Source organism: Polyodon spathula, chromosome 10, assembly GCF_017654505.1.
Source record: "Polyodon spathula isolate WHYD16114869_AA chromosome 10, ASM1765450v1, whole genome shotgun sequence".
NCBI lineage: Eukaryota > Metazoa > Chordata > Actinopteri > Acipenseriformes > Polyodontidae > Polyodon > Polyodon spathula.
Window position 1 is genome coordinate 31,605,502 of NC_054543.1, and position 19,222 is coordinate 31,624,723.

General features: G+C 37.7%; 1 protein-coding gene across 1 annotated transcript in view; it reads left to right on the top strand.

Moving 5' to 3' along the window:
* Positions 1-19,222, top strand: part of LOC121322278 (protein FAM117B-like) — a 77,655-nt gene that overhangs the window by 30,425 nt on the left and 28,008 nt on the right. The window lies entirely within an intron of this gene.

Below are 19,222 nucleotides of genomic sequence, written 5' to 3' on the forward strand. Positions count from 1 at the left end.
TCCTTGAATCCCTACTGCGCTCAGTTTGAGAATCAGTCTTTTATATAGGACTTTGTTAAAAGCTTACTGGAAATCTAAATAAACGATGTCATATGCTTTGCAATTATCAATTTTCGACGTTGCAACCTCAAAAAAATCAAGCAGGTTAGTTAGACACATGTTCCCTTTCCTGAAACCATGCTGACTGTTTCCCAGGATTCTGTTATCATATAGGTAATTTTCCATTTTGAATATTATTATAGTTTCCATAAGTTTACATATAAGTCAGGCTTATTGGTCTGTAGTTACCTGGTTCGATTTTGTCTCCCTTTTTGTGGCTCGGTATTACGTTTGCAATTCTCCAGTCTGTTGGTACAACCCCTGTCAAGATTGTTGTATGATCTTGGTTAGCGGTTAGCTTTCATTTCTTTGAGTACTATTGGGAGGATCTCATCCAGCCCAGGGGATTTGTTTATTTTAAGAGCTCCTAGTCCTTTTAACACTTCTGCCTATGTTATGCTAAAGTTATTTAAAACTGGATAGGAACAGGTCGGCATGCGGAGAATGTTGCCCGTATTCTCCTTTGTAAAAACTTGTGAAAAGTAATCCTTTAATATATTTGCTATTTTTTTTCTCTTTGTCTATGATTTTGCCATTTGTTTCTCTTGTACCATTTGCGCACAGAAATGCAGCTACTGTGCATTCTCTGAAATGTTTTAACGAGTGTGTAAAATACCCTTTCACACAGCATGAAATCGCGCAATCTATTCTGGTGTAATACTGTAATAACCCTTTCACACAGCCAAAGAGAGAGCAAGAGTACAACTTTCAAAACTGTTAATCAACAGGTTGTTCTCATGGAAACAACAGACTGTTCTCGTGCAATCTGAAACACTGAAAAGACCTAACACATGCATGCAGTGCTTAATTTGTAAAGAGGTGCCGGGCGCAAGCAATGACAATAATACCAACTCTTAAGAAGCGCATATTCAAAATCATAACATGTTTGTTTGAAAGAGTATTGTATGTACTTGTGTTAGATGTTTACAATCACATATTCTACATCATATACAAAGTAGTAGTGCATGCAGAGAAATTAAAGGCCACCACAGGACAAATAATTTTAAAAAAAGCCTGTATACATGTTTTGTTATGGTTTTGCATTTAAATGGTTTAAAAAACAAACAAATTAAAAGGCATTCAGAGGCACCCCAGAAGGACTACATTCATGAAAAAACGCACCCCAACACAAAAATCGGTATGATTGGTATGACCCACGGTTTGCACTGTTATCAGCATGCAGCACAAGCTGCTGGTAGATTACAAAAATTATTAATTAAACTTAGGATAGGTAGTTGTTAACTTCAGTGTGTTTTTAAAAAGATGCTGTTGTTTATTGTTGAAATTAATGTTCAGCTTTCATATTTTGTTGTGTACTACTCATTTAATCAAACCAAGTAGTGTAAGAAGTTGCTTGTATCGTTCATGACGTTTTTCAAATCAAGTAAACTTATTTGTGTATAAAAAAATGACAATAGATGGGCTCCTGAGTGGCGCATCCAATAAAGGTGTTCTACATGAGGGCAGGATGCGCCCGATAGCCTGGACGTACCCGGTTTGAGTCTGGGCTATTCCACAGCCAAGTTCTCAGGAGGCAGCGCTCAATTGGCTGTGAATACTATAAAGCAGGTAGTGGTAGCATTCTGCAGTAACAACAAATTATTTAAAAACGCAGTATTGGGGTAATAGAACTCGAACCACTAAAGTGTGTGTGCTGTCGCCAAATTAAAGGAGCAATTCACAAGCATTTATATAGCAAATATTATCAAGTGTGAAGCAACATTGCTAAACAGCTGAAAAACATAAAAAAAAAAAAAAAAGGTTTACATTTAATCCACAGCCAAGTCTGGGTCTGGCCTAAAAAGGTGCTTCTTTTGGTATACCGCATTATTAATTCCAGCTTTGAATTTACCAACTATTTTCTCCATCATGAACATTTTATTAGATCACCCAAATGTAGATTTGGTGTGTAACAAATGATTAACAAAAAAAAAAAAGATTTTGGGATCTGCTAATGTTTTACATCCTGTCTCTCATGAGCAGTTTTGAATAAAAGTTTTCAATGAAGTGTGTGGATCACTGTCAAAAGTTTTATAACATTTTATGATATTGTTCTTATTGAGTTTGGCTGAAATTAAACACCTCCAAATATCCAGCTAAATCTTTCTTTTATTTTTTTTTTCATATACACAAGTGGTTTAGAGACAAATGATTAGACATCTGAAAGCAATTCAAGGATTAATGCTGTAAATCTTTAGAAGTAGGGAGCTGATGTGCTAATTCTTCCATTTGATTATTTGAAAGGCTGAAGTGGATTTGCAATTGGCTGGCTTTCCTTGGGTTGACTCTTTTTTTTTTTTCATGTCATACAAGCCTGCCTGAAAACTTTTTTTTTTTTGTATGTTGAAAATTCTCAATATAATATAAACAAATAAATAAATAAATCCTGATTTTATCAGTGGGCTCTGCAAAGCTGCATAAATCTTCTGCGAAACTTGTGTGTCTGACATTCATTGTGCAGGCTCGTCTGATTGAGGCATAGAGGAAGGAAACCCATTCATTTCAGAACCTGTTTTTTAAAGTGGATTGTAACTTGAGTTTGAAATCACGTTCAGCTTAAAGAATTGAGTAGAACAAAACTATTGTAATCTCTATGCAAGATCCAGTTAGACAAGAGGAGGGTGGGCTCCAGTATGATACTAGTAGGCTTTCGGTGCCCAAACTATGGTCTGTGTCGGCAGTAAATGTGTGCACGCTGGTGGAAGGATTGTTCTGGAGTTCAATATTGCATGGTACTGGAGGTTTAACATTGGTAGCTCTTATTTTGCCCATATTAATACTTTTTCACTTGTTCTTGTATTCTTATTATAATAAGGTGGATGTTAACATGCTCCTGACAACTGTGTTTTAATGAATAATTCATCTGGAGACGTGAAGTAACTTGATGAATTGTATTGTGCATTTGTTCGTCAATGTCAAAGCTTCACCTTGTTCATTTCAAGATACACCCACATCCTAGATTTTTCCTGTAAGACTAGATTTGTAATATACATTTACAATTAGAACACTTGATCAAGACATTTGTGTTTTTTCCCCCTTCTATTTTACCAACAATACACTAGAGCTGCCCAGAGGTATGTATGTGTTTGTGTTTGAGCTTATTAATGAGAGAAAAAGGTTCATATGCTGCAGTTGATGGAGTGTTGTGAATTTATCACTGTTTCCACATAAAGGATGGCTTAAGTGATGCAGGAGATGCCAGGGCATGTAACTATGGATACAGTGCTAGAGAGAGAACAATGCCATGACATAGAGTGAGTGACAGCGTACCCAATGACTTTATTTGCTCTTCTGGAGCTAAGCAAGGAGTGCTTCAAGGCCAGGTTAAGGTCAATATTATTGCAATGCAGAGGGTATTTGATTTGTAATTCAGAGAGCAAGATGAGACGGTTGCCATTGCCTGCTGTGATTTAAGAAAGCTGCTTCTCAATAACAGAAAGGACCATCCTTATCTTGGTGTTTTTAGGTTTATGCAAAATGCTGTATAGATTTATGCATAAGACTGTTATTACCCACCACCCCCCACACTTCCCTCCAAAATTCAGTTTATCAAAGTACGTAAATCTTAAAAGAGGATTGGGATAAACAACAATATCTGTTGAATCGGTAAAACTAATTTCAACACTTTTGAGTTGTTAATGCCTCATATTGTAAGAATGTTGTCATGAGTTTGAAATCCCACTGTAAGTAAGAGATAGTAGAGAGGACTGTGTTTTAGATGTAGAACATGGCAGTGGCATTAGAAAAATAAAAATGCAAAAAACAAAGGAATGTGAACCAGGAATGGAGAGTAAAGTTTTATTGATCGTTCTACCGAACCTAAAACTGATGAAGACCTAAACATCATTGCCAACGATCGGTCTTCAAGAAGTAAGGCCTATAAGCTTGTTTGAACAATTGTTAAACTAAAATTGCAAGCTCTTTTCTAAGTGTTACATTTTTAAATGTGTAATACTATCTCTGATGCTTTTAGTTCGATTCATAGAATTAATCAATTAAAATGGGACGTCACAATAGTGAATACCCTTTTTTATTTGAAAAGGTAATTAACTTGTACAGTACATTCAGTTATTGTTAATAATAGTATTTCCCAACAGATCATACATCATTGAAAATGTTAAAGGCACATTTTTATTTATTTATTTATCACCCTGGCTGCTTCCCACTAAGCACTGTACTGGGTGGCAGAGTGGAAATGTGTTTATTGAAATGTGCATATCGAGTGGTTAGTCTGCTGCAATCACTTGCACTTAGCTCTTGTTCGTTTTTGATTTTTAAATCACTTTTAATGCTCTTTAGTGGATGAAGAACAAAAAAAATGCTAGAGCCAATAGGTTATACTATATAAAACATTCAGATTGAGTGTTTCGGGGTAGAAGCAGTGGGATAGGCCAGGGTGATTGTCTGGTGTCTGGCATTATCCATTCATCCTTTCTGACAAATGCCTTCTCTTGCAGTGATCGAATGATTACAGTGATTTTCTTTTTGTTCGCTGAGATTGAATGGAGTTTCATTAATTGATTTCAGAGAAACCTTAAATCCAAAGCACTGAAATGCTAGCAATTCCTTGTTTGCCCGTGCCTTTTCAGAGGATAATTAGGAGCTGACCTTTGCAGGAATCTGAAGGAGAAATGAGCAGTACTGCAGCTATAACAGTGGTGTACAGTACATCTGATAAGAGAAGAGCAGAGGCAGCATTCCGAGAAGGGATTGTCAATTTGGTTAAAGTAATTGCCTAACTTCTCAGGTTTCCTTCAGAACACCTTGAAATACATGTAACCTTTATCGAAAGGATAATCTGGCATTCTGGAACTGGAGCCTATGTGCATCGCTTGCAGATTATTTCAGGCATGTGATTTTGAAATGCCTTTTATTATTTTAACTGCAGAGATACTTATTAAGCAGTAATTCTACAGGATGTTCCTCCATGTCAGCATTTCAATGAGAAGGTGGGGTGGTCTTACAGTATGTAAGCTTATGGATGCTTTTACATAACTTCAGTTATTAATTTAGCAAGTTAATGAAATATGAAAATCTGGGGGTATATGAAAGAACCTGTCTGACAGACTCTGTCCTTCCTTATGTCCCATTGTATATGTATGCACAGCAGGTGTTGTGTTGCTTGTGATTAAATGGTGATCTACTTATTTATGTTACTGGTAGCTCAAATGTTGTATGTTTTGCTTCTTGCAATTTGCAAGACTGGTCAGGAGTAGTTCAGCAGTTTGTTGAAATAGTCCTTAAAGTATTTTTTGTTTTTATCTTTAAACTGCTCACAGCAGTTCTTCTGCAATGTAGCCACTTGTGTGGTCTGTGCCTATTAGGGGGCCCATTTCAGATCTGTCTAATTATCTAAATTGATCAGTCGTCCCTTTTTAGTTTTCCTCACCATTAACATGTGAAAGGGTCATTTTTCATTTGACCCACAAAATGGGTGTTTACATTGTCTAAATAATCAAGTAGGTTCTAATGAAATTATTTTTGTTGTCAATGTGTTAGTTGAAAAATCACATGCAGCACACAACCTCAAAATATGTTTTGTCCACAGGCAAGAATGGATAATTAGTCTTAAAGTGGCACAGTGTTTAGAAGAACACAAAGAGTGACAGTGAACATTAGTCAAGTTAATCCTAAATTAATTTACAAGTTCTTGCTGAATCTTTCTTTTCATGCTGAAAGGGCCGCCATAGTGACTTACTGGGACCATGCTTAACTCCAGTCTTTTAAACCTTATCGAAACAATATGTTTCAAGCTTGTGCACCCCTAGTACTCCTGATCGTGCATCTTTTATCAGTATTCCAAGTATATACCGAATCTGCCAACAAGACTCCTGTTTTGGAAATAAGACTGCCATTGCATAACAGTGTAAGCCATTACAAGCATTACTGTGGGTTTACGTAGTCAGACCAAAGCCTGTGTGACAAATTAGGATCATAGTAAAGCCTGGAATGGCTTAAACCGCTATGCAGTGGGTGTGAATGTTTTCTGTGGAGCCCCATTCGTTTAATTCACAAGCTCCAGCAGCCTCTGTAATTTAAAAAATAAAACCAGCATGTATTGTTTTTTTAATATTTCTATATATTATGTGAAGTAGGCAGCTAAAAGGGAAATATAGTTGTAATTTTGTCTTCCAAAAACCTTTTTCCCTAGAAAAAAAAAAAGTGATGGCTTCATTGTGTATGATACTTGCTATACAGATTTGCAAGACATGTTTTTGTGCGTTTTCCTCAAACCAGCTTTCAAAACAAGTAAGACAGATTGAATCTTTGGGGAAAGAAGAAAAGCAATACAGTGATATTAAAACTAATTGTTGTTATCCCCAAAAATAAAATAGAATTACTGTGTATGTTTGGAACTTACTGACTTTTTGGTTAGAAAAATAGCAATTAGAAAGAGGTGGCTGCCGTGGTTTTGTTTGTTTGTTTAATGTAGTTTCTTAGTTGAAGACTTACATTTTTAGTAGAATTGTGTTCAACTAGGAGATCAAAGTGCTGCGTCAACTAAGCTTTCTCCATTTATATGATCTCTTTGTCGGAAAATATTTCACTTCAGCTCCAACTGGTATGTGTTTGCACTTTATCTGTAAACCATTGCTTTACCTCCCACATACACACTTAGGCAACGCTTTGATAAGGACTGGAGCACAAATCAGCTGCCCAATGTGTGTGGTTGAGTTATTTTTTGTATAAGGGCTCAAGATCTACTGTATTGACTCTCTGCTGGACTTTTAATAGTGAATGATAAATAGTTTTGCTGAGATACACCAGCAGCGCTTGTTAGTATACAGCAAATTGTGCAGCCTTGCAGTAGGGGGTGATTTGAAGTACTCAGATACTTGAGTTCTGGAAATGGAATCATTCTTTAAGTACTTTGATAAATATTTGTTGAGCGAGTTCAACTCTCACGCTACTCTCACACTACCCCTCTGCTTTGCACTCTCCACTGGCTACCTCTCTCTGCTCGCATCCAATTTGAGACCCTTGCTTTGCCTATCTTTCTATTCATCATACTGCCCCTTCTTATCTTCAACCCCTTGTGTCTCCTTATATTCCATCTCGCCCTCTCCTCTCATCCTGGCCGACTTGTTATGCCTTCTCTTCACTCTCCTTCCTTACTCCCGTGCTCGCTCCTTCTCCTCCCTCGTTCCCCTGTGGTGGAACCAGCTACCGGTTATCCTTAGGACTGTTCAGTCTTTCACTGCTTTCCGCTGTCTTCTCAAAACCCACTTATTTAACCTTCATTTATAAAATCCAATTTATATATATTTTTGTATTATATTTATTTATATTTTAGATATGTGTTTGTTTTGCATTTTTATTGCCTATAACATATAATTTTAGGTTTTGTTTAATTTCTGTAAGTTGCTTTGGAGAAAAGCATCTGCTATATTACATAATAATAATAAAATAGTTCAACATGTCAATCACTCCCCTTGCTTCTGTATCCCATTGGCTTTGGTTTACTTAGTTTATTGCGTGCCCTTATTACTGTATGTGTTTTGAAATAGTTTATGTATTGCAGCCTGTTAATCGTACCAGCAAAATTACAAAAGGCAAATCAATAGCCCACAGGTTTTCCTTTGGCTATGCAAGGACAAGCATTCAAGTACTGGAGTCCTCGAAATCTGTGCTACTCAAGTACAGTACTCCCTTTTTTTTTTTTTTTTAATTCCATTCGCTATGTTGCAGTGCTCCAATAGTTCCAATAAACACAGAGCATCATGTTATCCCAAAACTGCACCAGTATATTTGTTTGGTTTTTTTTTGCCAGACATGGTTACAGTAGTTTAATAATTTATTAAACTGTACTCTTGGATGAACAAGTGAAATGTTTTCAGGGTTATCATGCAAGAATTTGGCCCTAGCAGCTTAAGATAAATCACTTTTTCGTCGTGTTATTCTTCTTCCTTTGGCACAGCGAGTTGAAACTAGTGATCCCTTAAATGCTGTAAAGGCACAGGAAGGACACATTTACTGCTGCTGTGTACCAGTGCAAGTGTTTTTAACTAGTCCAATATAGTACCATCTTGTACCATTTGAAAGTACTACAGCTAACATTCAAGCTCCAGTGAACAACTGAAACTTGTTTAAATTTAAAAGGCGCCAATACCGGTACAGTATTTGCCAGGTGTAGGAACACATTTATTGCTTTGACTGCTCCCGAGTAGGAATAGTGATACAATAGATATGGCTAGTACAGTAAACCATTTAAGTTGAACTAGAATTTAAGTTTGTCATTCTGTCTAAAAAAGCTTCCTAAATGTAGTCATCAGAGAAATGGTTCAGATATTTCATAGTGGAGGAGTGCAGTATGCTCTATTTACTGCAACAGCTGAAGTCTAAGGTTTGTGTTGCATACAACAATATACAGTGGCGTTCGTACACTAAAACCTCTTACACAAGATGTCATAACAGGAAGCTATTGCTTTACCACTGAAGGGTGGCTTATCCTAACTTTTTAAAGATGCTGGCCTGTTTTTTCCTTCTGCTAGATTAGATTCACCTTTTATTGTGCAACCACCTGCATGTACCAGTGTATGCTTTGCTTAAGGTTGTTTTAATAGTTGACAGTAGTTTTTGTACAACTCAACAAAGAGGTGTCCAAACAGGAGAACATTCCTGTCCATTGATGTGTGAAGATTCACTTGAAAATACTTTTGAACATGCTTCTCCCTCACATTTACACATGCTTCATCAGTAAATGGGGGGAATTTACCCCTGTATAGAAAATCATATTTTTGGTTAGCCTTTTACACATAGATTTGATACATTTGCCAAAAGAGAGTTTTCTTTGTACTCTGTGGCATCAAACAGGAGAAATTAGAATTCTAAAAGGCCCACTGTAGTGCTTGCAATTACCAGTGAAATCTAATGTTTTTATTGTCCCGTGGCTTCAACAGGATTGTGTTCATTTTCCATTATTTTGATCTCCTGAGCTTATGGTATATTATAAACCTTACTGATCCCTTCAGGCAACCAGGTTCCCCAGTAAAGCTGTCATTATTCCATGGTAGACACCCTCCTAAAATCTGTCAGGACTTTAGAATCTTGAAACTTGCTTTAAACTACAACATGAATTTCAAGCAGCCGAAGTGATCAGTCATAGTTTAACCTAAAATAGTTTTACCCTAAAGACATGTACGCTTAAAGAGTAAGTAGCGGGATTCCAAAAGAATATAGCATTATACGTCCCCACGTGTTGCTACAATGTTTAAATAATGTACCTGTCATTTTCTCTTTTCATTAGCATCCTGACAACTTTTTACACTTATAACTTTAAAGTATGTTTCAAAGCTATTTTCAAAATGGCCACTCTAGTGCACTGGGGTTTTGAGATCTTCCTAAATCACTGCAGGAAGAGCGAATTATTAAATACATAAATAAATAAAACCCTCATCATAACAAGTGGAAAACTGTTCCGTACCACATCGTTGCAGTGTTACCTGTTTCATGATGCAGGCAATAATCCTTACACTATCAGCGCACTAGAGCGGCAATTTTGAAAAGAGCTTTGAAACAGAAGTTATAAGTGTAAAAAGTTGTCAGGATGTTAACAATAAAAAAATAAATAAATGCAAGCACGTTATTTAAATGGTTGTAGCAACACATGGGGACGTGTAACACTATTTTTGCAGAACCCCGCTACTTACTCTTTAAGAGGTACCATTCTACAAATGATGTAGTCTAGCTTCCCCTTGTAGTCACGCTACATGCTGAAGATCATTTGTTAAATTATTGAATAGATTTTTTTTTTTTTCTCTGGGGAAGTGTAGTACATATGCGCCTTAACAGCTATTACACAACAGATCTATATAGAAAACAGAGTGACATGTTTGAGTCACATGTATTCAGATAATGGGGAACTCTCAAACACTCAGACTGCACAGAAATATCGAATAGTTTTGTCAAGATTTCGTAAAGAGTTTTAATTTAAAACATAGTCTTTAAAAACTCCCTGCTTTTTATATGAACTTGTTTTCCAGCTCTGTTGGCACATGAAAAGAAAGGATGACTTCTTCCGCCAGATGTGGCTTTACTTGACTCTAATGCTTCGTATAGCAGAGGCCGTTGTTAGGGAGACGAATGGTGGAAAATCTCCCAAGAAATCGTAGGACTTTGTTTCCAGGAATTTTCCAAATGATGTGAAAAATTTTGTAGAAGCACACTCTCATGCTGTATTTGCAGTTTTATGAAAACAGTCAGGGAGGCGAAGTTTGTACTGAATGACGCACTACATCATACAGCACTGCAGATTTTAGCTTGGTGTGGCAAAGCTAAATATTTTTCTTTTTTTTAATATTTGTGCACACATTATTTATAGGTATTGAATGTTGTGGTCTTTCTTTCTTTCTTTCTTTCTTTCTTTCTTTCTTTCTTTCTTTCTTTCTTTCTTTCATCCTTTCTTTGTATTCTAGTTTGAAAAACAATCTGCATCAAAAGCATAATAATACTTTGCCAAGGCCAGGCAGTGAGTTGAGGTACCTGTAACTGTACTTGTACAGTTATCCTGGTAGAAAGATAATCCTGGTAGAAAGTCAAGCTCACATTCTTATTTGTTGATTTAAGGTGTGTCAGATAATGACACTGAAACTGTGGATGTGGTTTGAAATTGAAGTATTTGTACCGACCTGATATGATTAACTATCATTTTAATGTTTGCCAAAACAAATGTGAGATCAATATCTTGTGTCTGCTAAAGAAATGTATTTTGTAGGTGCAATTCCAACTGAACCATATCATTTTGCAAACCAGCAGATATGTGTTGGGTGTGTACTTATACACAGAAAGAAGAGCGATGACGAGAAAGCAAAAAGTGATACAGATCAATTAGAAAGCCAATGTTACATTCGCAAGCCCACCATGCTGACACAGTGAACATTTATGAACATCTTAGTCCCTGTCTCTTTTACTCAGAGACAGGCTCACAGGCTTATGAAACCAAAGGAGAGTAACCACCTTTTCACAAAAAAACAGCCAGTAATAAGTTACCAGTAATAAGGCTGTACGCTTATGTGTGCAATTATAAGGTAAGGTCCTTGCTCTCGCTTCTAAAGCATGGTAAGTACAGTAGGTTTCTTTTCCCCTCTGCTGAACAAAGTTCAGGTTTTCCTTCATACCGGCACACTTTTGCTCGAGGTTTATGGGAGGCTGTACACATCACTTTTGTTGTAATACAGCAGAGTGCATTAAAATATCAGTTTACGGTTTAAATGATGGGTAGGGCAGGTTCCATCAACTAATAAAACCTTGATTTATCATCCATATAATGCTGGATTAGTGGTATCCGGATTATTCCCTGAATAAGATCAAACATAATCAAGACAAGAATTGCTGCTCCTGAGGGTGTAATGTATGATGTTCTCATGAGATTTGTAAAGTATGTATAGAGATCAAAGCAAACATTCCTGTTTGGCATGAAACAACTGGTTGGTGAAAGACACATTATAATCTTAAATGCATATCAATTAAATTGTACTTGTCAGATACTCGGACCTCTCATTTCTGGACCAGCTATTCTGCAAAAAAAGGGATATTACCCAGTAAGAAATGTTTAAAGGAATTGTACACACTAGGAACCTGTAACCTGAACCTTGCAACTCCTTTTGATAGAGACCTGGTAAATTAAAAATTATTTTTAGAATGCTTTTTATGAGGATCATATTTAAATCTTGTTTACTGTGCAAGGACATGTTGCCTAATTTTAATTTACAATTGGAGTGCATACTGTATGGAGAGCAGCAGCACTGTCAACAATTCAGTAGTATGTTGTGGTCTGTGCATTGGCATTTAGTAACCCTGGTTACCACAGTTTGAGAACACACCACTATAAAGAGCTCTGCTGCGTGACTATTACATTTTAAAGTGCTTGCCTAGTTCCTGAGATACTGTTTTAATGAGTAAATCACTTTCTCAGTATGATTGTGATGTCTTTGGCTTCTGCAAACTTGTTAACTAGGTAGATTTCTTATTTCCTCCAAATGTAAAAACGAATGTTGAATAGGCTGCACTACCCCTACATCCCTGTCACAGAGACGGCCCAAGTGGGCGGCGTCAGAAGCAGGAAAAGGAATAATGACAGAGAGGTGTGGTTTGGTGGAGCTGAGCGAATGTTTTGCTCAGCATTTAATAAACAGAACAGAAAATAAAAAGGTTGTACAAACAAACACAAACACAGGACACGGCACACGTCGCCAAAACAAAAAGACAAACAAAACGGACTAGACAGACAAACACGGTGAGCAGATACTTTAACTACTACTATTATTATTATTATTATTATTATTATTATGATTCCTTTTACCTCCATCTACTATCCCGTTCTCCACTCACCGAACACCCAACCGCGAGTATGTGAAAACGTGCATCTATATATACTGTTGTGCTGGGATTCAATTACTAATTAATTATTCACTTGAATCCTAGCACGTGAATTAATAAAGTGCAATTCCTCGTGCTCACATATTATTACATTTTACTTGCACGTGAAGTGCATTGCAATCCTCGTGCCTAATTACACATATACATTTTAAACACTTGTGTTACACAGACCCGTTTATATCCCGTGTACCGATGTCTATACACCAACATTTAAACACACCACACGCAACACATAACAGATAATATACACAGGGGAGGGCACTTTGTCACAATCCCATTTTATTTATTGCAGACTATTGTGCGTTTTTCTTGAAGAACATCAACTGGGAGATGATTGTGAACCTGCACATAAGCGATATTCATCATTTAGCACATGGACGTGCCTGCTGTAGGTGTTTTAATGATGTTTTGCTGTTGAACACACACTAAAGTAAAGATTAGTAGTATGTATTCTATATGTTTATCCTGGATACAGCAACCTTTATCTACTTGTGTAGATAATAGAGATTTGCATTCAGAAACTAATAGATTTGGGCTAGTACCTGACATTGAAGATGAGGGGTTCTCCTTGGTTCCTCAGAGCAGCATCATGAATCCCTGTAATTTTTTACAAAACCGAAACAGAGAGAATGCAGACAGTGAAATGAATCACATGCAACGACACTACTGAACAGAGACCGTTTTATGTTTACCCTTTGGATAGAAAACACCTGTAGGATTTTCTTATAGCAGTGCCTGCTGCCACCCCCTCAGTTTTGCCTAGTAGTTCATGCCCTTAATGTTGTTGCCATTGGCTAACCATTATCATACCCACCTACGCCAGCCTTGGGCAGAGAGAGAGTATACCAAGGGAACGTGTGCTGACAGAATATATAGCTCTGTTCATCGTCGTGATTCATATCTGTGGAATGTGTGAGTTAGGTGCTACAGTAAAGCACTGTGAAATTCAGACACTAACCCAGATTCTTTAAAAAAATAAAAAATAAAAAAAAATGTGCCCAAGTCTTGTCACTAACAAGTCTTAACTCAAGGCTATGCATTTTTTTCTGACGTAGGTATAGGTTTTTGCATTTTTTTCCCTAATTAGTCATTTGAGATACATATAATACTGTATAGCTGTCTTTTTTTTTCTCTAAGTCTCAGTTGTACAGTAGAGCTGTAATTCTACATAATGATTACACTATGTAACACAATTTTTGTTCCTGGGTAGTAAGTGTTATTTCCTAATTGCTTATGCCTCAAAAGTATAGAAAATGGCTATTATTCCCCACAAACTTTACTTTTGTGACCAGGACAGTGATATTTTGAAATTTATCTATTTCCAATGAGAAAACGGGTGAATTTGTGTCTTTTCGTTCACATAAAGTCAGAAAAAAACAACATATGATCCAAATTAACATATATTTATACTAAAGTAATACAAAAATGACTACAAAAGATTTAGAAGTGAGTAGTTTTGAGATTTACGATTATACTGTAAATCACTTTCACGAATCAGCCCCCAAATGTAGTCTCCCATCATGTTCTCGTTATACTGTCCTTGGTAGCGGCGTTCAAAGTCCAGTATATCCTGGTGGAAGCGCTCGCCTTGCTCCTCCGAGTACGCTCCCATGTTCTCCTTGAATTTATCAAGATGAGCATCAAGGATATGGACTTCGAAGGACATCCTACAGCCCATTGTGCCGTAGTTCTTCACCAGAGTCTCAACCAGCTCCACATAGTTTTCGGCCTTGTGATTGCCCAGGAAGCCCCAAACCACTGCGACAAAGCTGTTCCAAGCCGCTTTCTCCTTACTAGTGAGCTTCTTGGGGAATTCATTGCACTCCAGGATCTTCTTTATCTGTGGTCCGACGAAGACACCGGCTTTGATCTTTGCCTCAGACAGCTTAGGGAAGAAGTCTTGAAGGTACTGGAAGGCTGCCGACTCCTTATCTAGAGCTCTGACAAATTGTTTCATAAGGCCCAATTTGATGTGCAGTGGTGGCATCAGCACCTTCCGGGGGTCCACCAGTGGCTCCCATTTGACGTTGTTCCTCCTCACAGAGAACTCGGTCCGCTGTGGCCAGTTCCGCCTGTGGTAGTGCGCCTTGGTGTCCCTGCTGTCCCAAAGGCAAAGATAGCAGGGAAACTTGGTAAAACCGCCTTGGAGACCCATCAGGAATGCCACCATTTTGAAGTCTCCTATGACCTCCCAGCCGTACTCATCATACTTCAAGGCGTCCAGCAAGGTCTTGATGCTGTTGTAATCCTCTTTGAGGTGCACTGAGTGAGCCAGGGGAAGAGGCGGGTACTTGTTACCATTATGGAGCAGCACAGCTTTGAGGCTCCTGGATGAGCTGTCAATGAAGAGGCGCCACTCATTCTGGTTACAGGCGATTCCGATTGCCTCGAACAGACTGGTCACGTTGTGGCAGAAACAGAGCCCGTCTTGACGGGTGAAGAAGCTGGAAAAAGGTTGGTGATGCTTCCTCTGATCTGCGACTTGCACACTTTCATCCAACAAGTTCCACTGCTTGAGCTTTGTCAAAAGCTCAGCATTGGACTTGGCGAGACCAAGATCTCTAATCAAGTCGTTGAGTTCTTTTTGGTTGGGGTGGTATGGGTTTCTCTCCTCAGCTCCACCTCTGAAATTGTCATCTGGATCTACAACGTCTTCCTCGCTCTTTGACTTGCTGCTCTCTTCTAAAGACGGCTGCTCTCTCTCCAGAGGAGTGGGTACGGGGAGCTCATGGCAGTGTGGCACCGGGGCGATGGATGAAGGAAGGTCCGGATACGTGATAGCAGGTGCATTCTTGCCAGTCCGACGTTTGGAAGGGTCCACCATGCAGAAGTAGCAGTTGCTTGAGTGGTCAGTGGGTTCCCGCCAAATTCTTGGGATAGCAAACTTCATGGCTCTCTTTTCCCCTCTGTACCATCCTACAAAAATACATTTATTTCACCCATGACTAATGTGTAAGAGATTCTCGCAACATTTTTCAATACATGATATATTTTTTCAATAACATTGAAAATGTAAAACATTTTAAAATTAAAAAATTTTACAATTTTAAAAATTAACAAATTTTATAACATAAAATTCCGAGCAACAATTGTCCATCTTACCTTCCAGAGTTTTTTTTTTTTTTTTTTGCAGTGCTCGCAGGTGAAATGAGGTGCCCAGGGTTTGTCTTGATCCCCGACAGGCATGCCGAAATATGCCTTGTAGGCCTCACACATCTTAGCAGATGCTTCCACGGAGTACTTTTTCGCTCTTGTCTTGATAAATTGGCCGCAGACATAGCAAAATGCGTCTGCCGGATGCTTGCAGCCTCTTGATGCCATCTCAGAAAAATGCAGATATGTATCCACTTAGGAAGCTGGAACTAAACTGAACTGGTGGGCTTAAGGCCCCTGTATTTATACTACTATTTATATTACTGGAAAGTTCTAGAAAGTTCTAGAAGTTACTCCAAGTTTACTCAGCACTGAATCTGTCTGGAATGTTCTGGAAAATAGGTAAATTTCAAAATATCACTGTCCTGGTCACAAAAGCAAAGTTTGTGGGGAATAATAGCCATTTTCTATACTTTTGAGGCATAAGCAATTAGGAAATAACACTTACTACCCAAGAACCAAAAAAAAAAAAAAAAATTGTTACACAGTGTTTATATATATATATATATATATATATATATATATATATATAAATAAATAAAACATGTGATAGTTTTGAGAAAAAAGGGTGTGGTCTCGCCTGCTACTGCATGGTTAAAACTCATCTGTCTAACTACCTATGGTTTACTCAGCGTCTGTACAACGTTTTCGCAACCTTCAGTGTTTGGATTATTTTGGGTATTAACGCCTATCAGAGTTTAACAGATTGATCAGCATTGGTAGTTGTCTTCTGGGAGGTTTGCTATTCTTTAAACACATGGCACAGTGCTGCTTGATTTCTACAGTCAGGCATCAGCTCTGATTTGATATTTTTTACAACCAATTAAATAACCAGTACTGTAAATGATCTAGGCCTGCATGCTACACTGTGAATGGAATACCATGACCTTGTAAAGGGGTATACCTAATAAAGTGTCTGCATCCTTTTACATTCTTTTTTTTTTTTTTTTTTTGCATTTTTGTTAAGTTGGCACAGATAACTGTTCATGTCGAGTTTCCCTCTCCAGCACAAGACAGCCCTGCTTTGAAATCTAAATAGTTTTTCAGGAAAGGAAAATTACACAAAGTTAGAAAGTGGTTTAAAGAATGAGATGATAGAGAATAGTTGTAATAGAAAATGCCATTTTATTGTGTTATGAGTGAAGAAGCCTGTGGTGGTTAGAACTGAGGACTCCCGCCCAGCAATAAAAAAGAGCAAGATTTGCATGTGCAGAACTGAGCTGCACCTTCAGCCCCTAGAAAGGCAGTCCTGCAGACTTGCGGAGCAATGGCAGATTGATGCTGTTTGCCATACCCTTGCTCTGTTGATAAATAGAGAAGCTTCCAAAAAGACCTCCAGTGCTGCATATCAAACACCCTTTTATAAACAAAAGTAGAGCAAATTTAATTTTGTATTCTTTTCTTTTTCTCCCAACTCATTAGCACAAGCAATATTCTGTTGAAGATATTTTCAGTGGTTAACACTATAGATGAAAAGTTTCTCCTGCTTCTTGGCTTTGTACTTAATAACTTTACCGCTTGCTAATGGTCTATTGTAGCTGAATCAGACCATATGACCTACGTCAAAAGTACCAGTAAAGAAAAATTGCAAATTTGGGTCTGTGTTCATGAAACACTAGCTTTCTGATTTAAAGCTCTACCTACACCTACCTACCCACACTAATGCTAATAAGATATTCAATAGGCGACTGTGTAAGTTCAGCTGGTGAATGCATGTCATATTCGGGGAAGCCATCAAGCAGTCCTGGTTATATTTTGTAATGTTGTCGAATATTTTCATTTGTATAAAAATCCCAGATATTTTGTTTCAGATCATATCTGTTTAATTACTGTAGTTATCTTTTGGTTCTTTCTGTATAGAATTGATAGGCTGTGTCTTTGTTACGGCTACCTGTCCAGTATATATAATGGTCTAGGGCTTCCACATTGGCAGTAACTCAATTCTCAAGATGATTTATGGCTGTATGCCCTGGTATAAAACTGGAACTTGTGAATTGGTTCCAGATGGAGGATAGGCAGTGTACTAGGTTACAATAGCTACCATAACCAGTGCTTGCAAGCTTGCTCTGACATCTTGGTTAAATGCTGTGAGTTTGGCTCAGCAGTTGTTAGCATTCTGGCTGGCAGTGGGCACATATATTCCTTATAGAGTTCTGTAGTGGCCATTAAGCCCATGAAGGGGTACAACCTGGTTAAATCATTCAGCCCTATGACAATACATGTACAAGTAGAAATACTGTAAAACACTTGCAATAAGCTGGTCTAGCATAACGCATAGGGGAGGAACCACTTACAATCGGCAACATCATTTTCAATGCATAACATCAACGTGAAGAATATTACCTTCCTTCCACCAACTTCTGGTTTGCCGTCCCTGTTTCCCTGCATTTTGAGCTGTGTTTTATATATTTATTTATTTATTTTTTATTTTTTTTTTTTTAAAGGGACTATGCAGTCCAAGGGCAGTTGAAAGTGCAGCCCTTAGTGAACTTGCTGCACTATCTCAGCAAAACAAGCATCCCCTGTAAGTGAGTTCAGTTTCTGGGATTCAGACTCGTGACTCTTGAGCATAGTGATCAAAAGTGCTTTAGCCCAAGTATTTTAAACAATGATACTAGTTACTGTGCTTCCCTCAATGTGTTTTTTTTTTTTTTTTTTTTTTTAGGACATTAGAGTATGGGCTCTTCATGGAGTTTGTTTTTGATAAACAGTGACTGATCTCTCATTGCTTTACATGCTTTTAAAGTCCAAAATACACTAAAGAGACTATCATGCACTGTAAGAGACTGACTTTCATAGCTTTGGTATGGAACACAAAAGGGACTATTTTAATGACCTGTTGGGTGGCAGTATTTTTAGATCCTCCAATGTTTAAGCTCTGCTGAACGACCAATTTCAAACGCCAGAGTCAATTTGGCAACAACTGTGTTCTGGTTTATCCTGTTTTCTTTGAATAAGGAAAACCAATTAATGGAAGGCCCCAAGCCCTTGGTGTATTGGCTAAAATGCAGCTGACTGTACCGTTGTACTATGATGACTTTTTGGTCTCCCCTTCTTGTCATTTGATGCTGCCTCAGTGGGGACTAATGTTGAAACATCTGACGTAGTAATGACTTGGCTCTACAAAGTGGTTGACTACGATCCCATCTGACAGCTCTGTGCTGTTGTGCACTGTAAATAGACGCTGTTTCTAAGGTTGCCTCGTATTCATGCGTGTCCAGATTGACTAGGGATTTTATACAACTAATTCAAAGTAAACAACATTGATCCATTGTTTTGGTATTTTTTCTTTTCTCCCTGGGGTATGATGATTAGATTATTCTTTTCTCTACACAATGTTGATTAGTTTGCCCAAAAGAGGGATCTTTTGATTTTTAAGAAAAAAAAAAAAAGAATAATACATTATAGACACAAAAAATATTCATATTTCCAAGACCTTTGCCCAAACCGGGGTTGGGAATAAAACAATTTGAGTTGCATTTTAATTGGGTAGGTTATGCTATGTTGTATTTTTATGATTGATTTTACCCGTAGCTATGCATTATAAAACTGAGGCATGCTCTCAAACTCATTTCGCCATCCTTACTTGTTA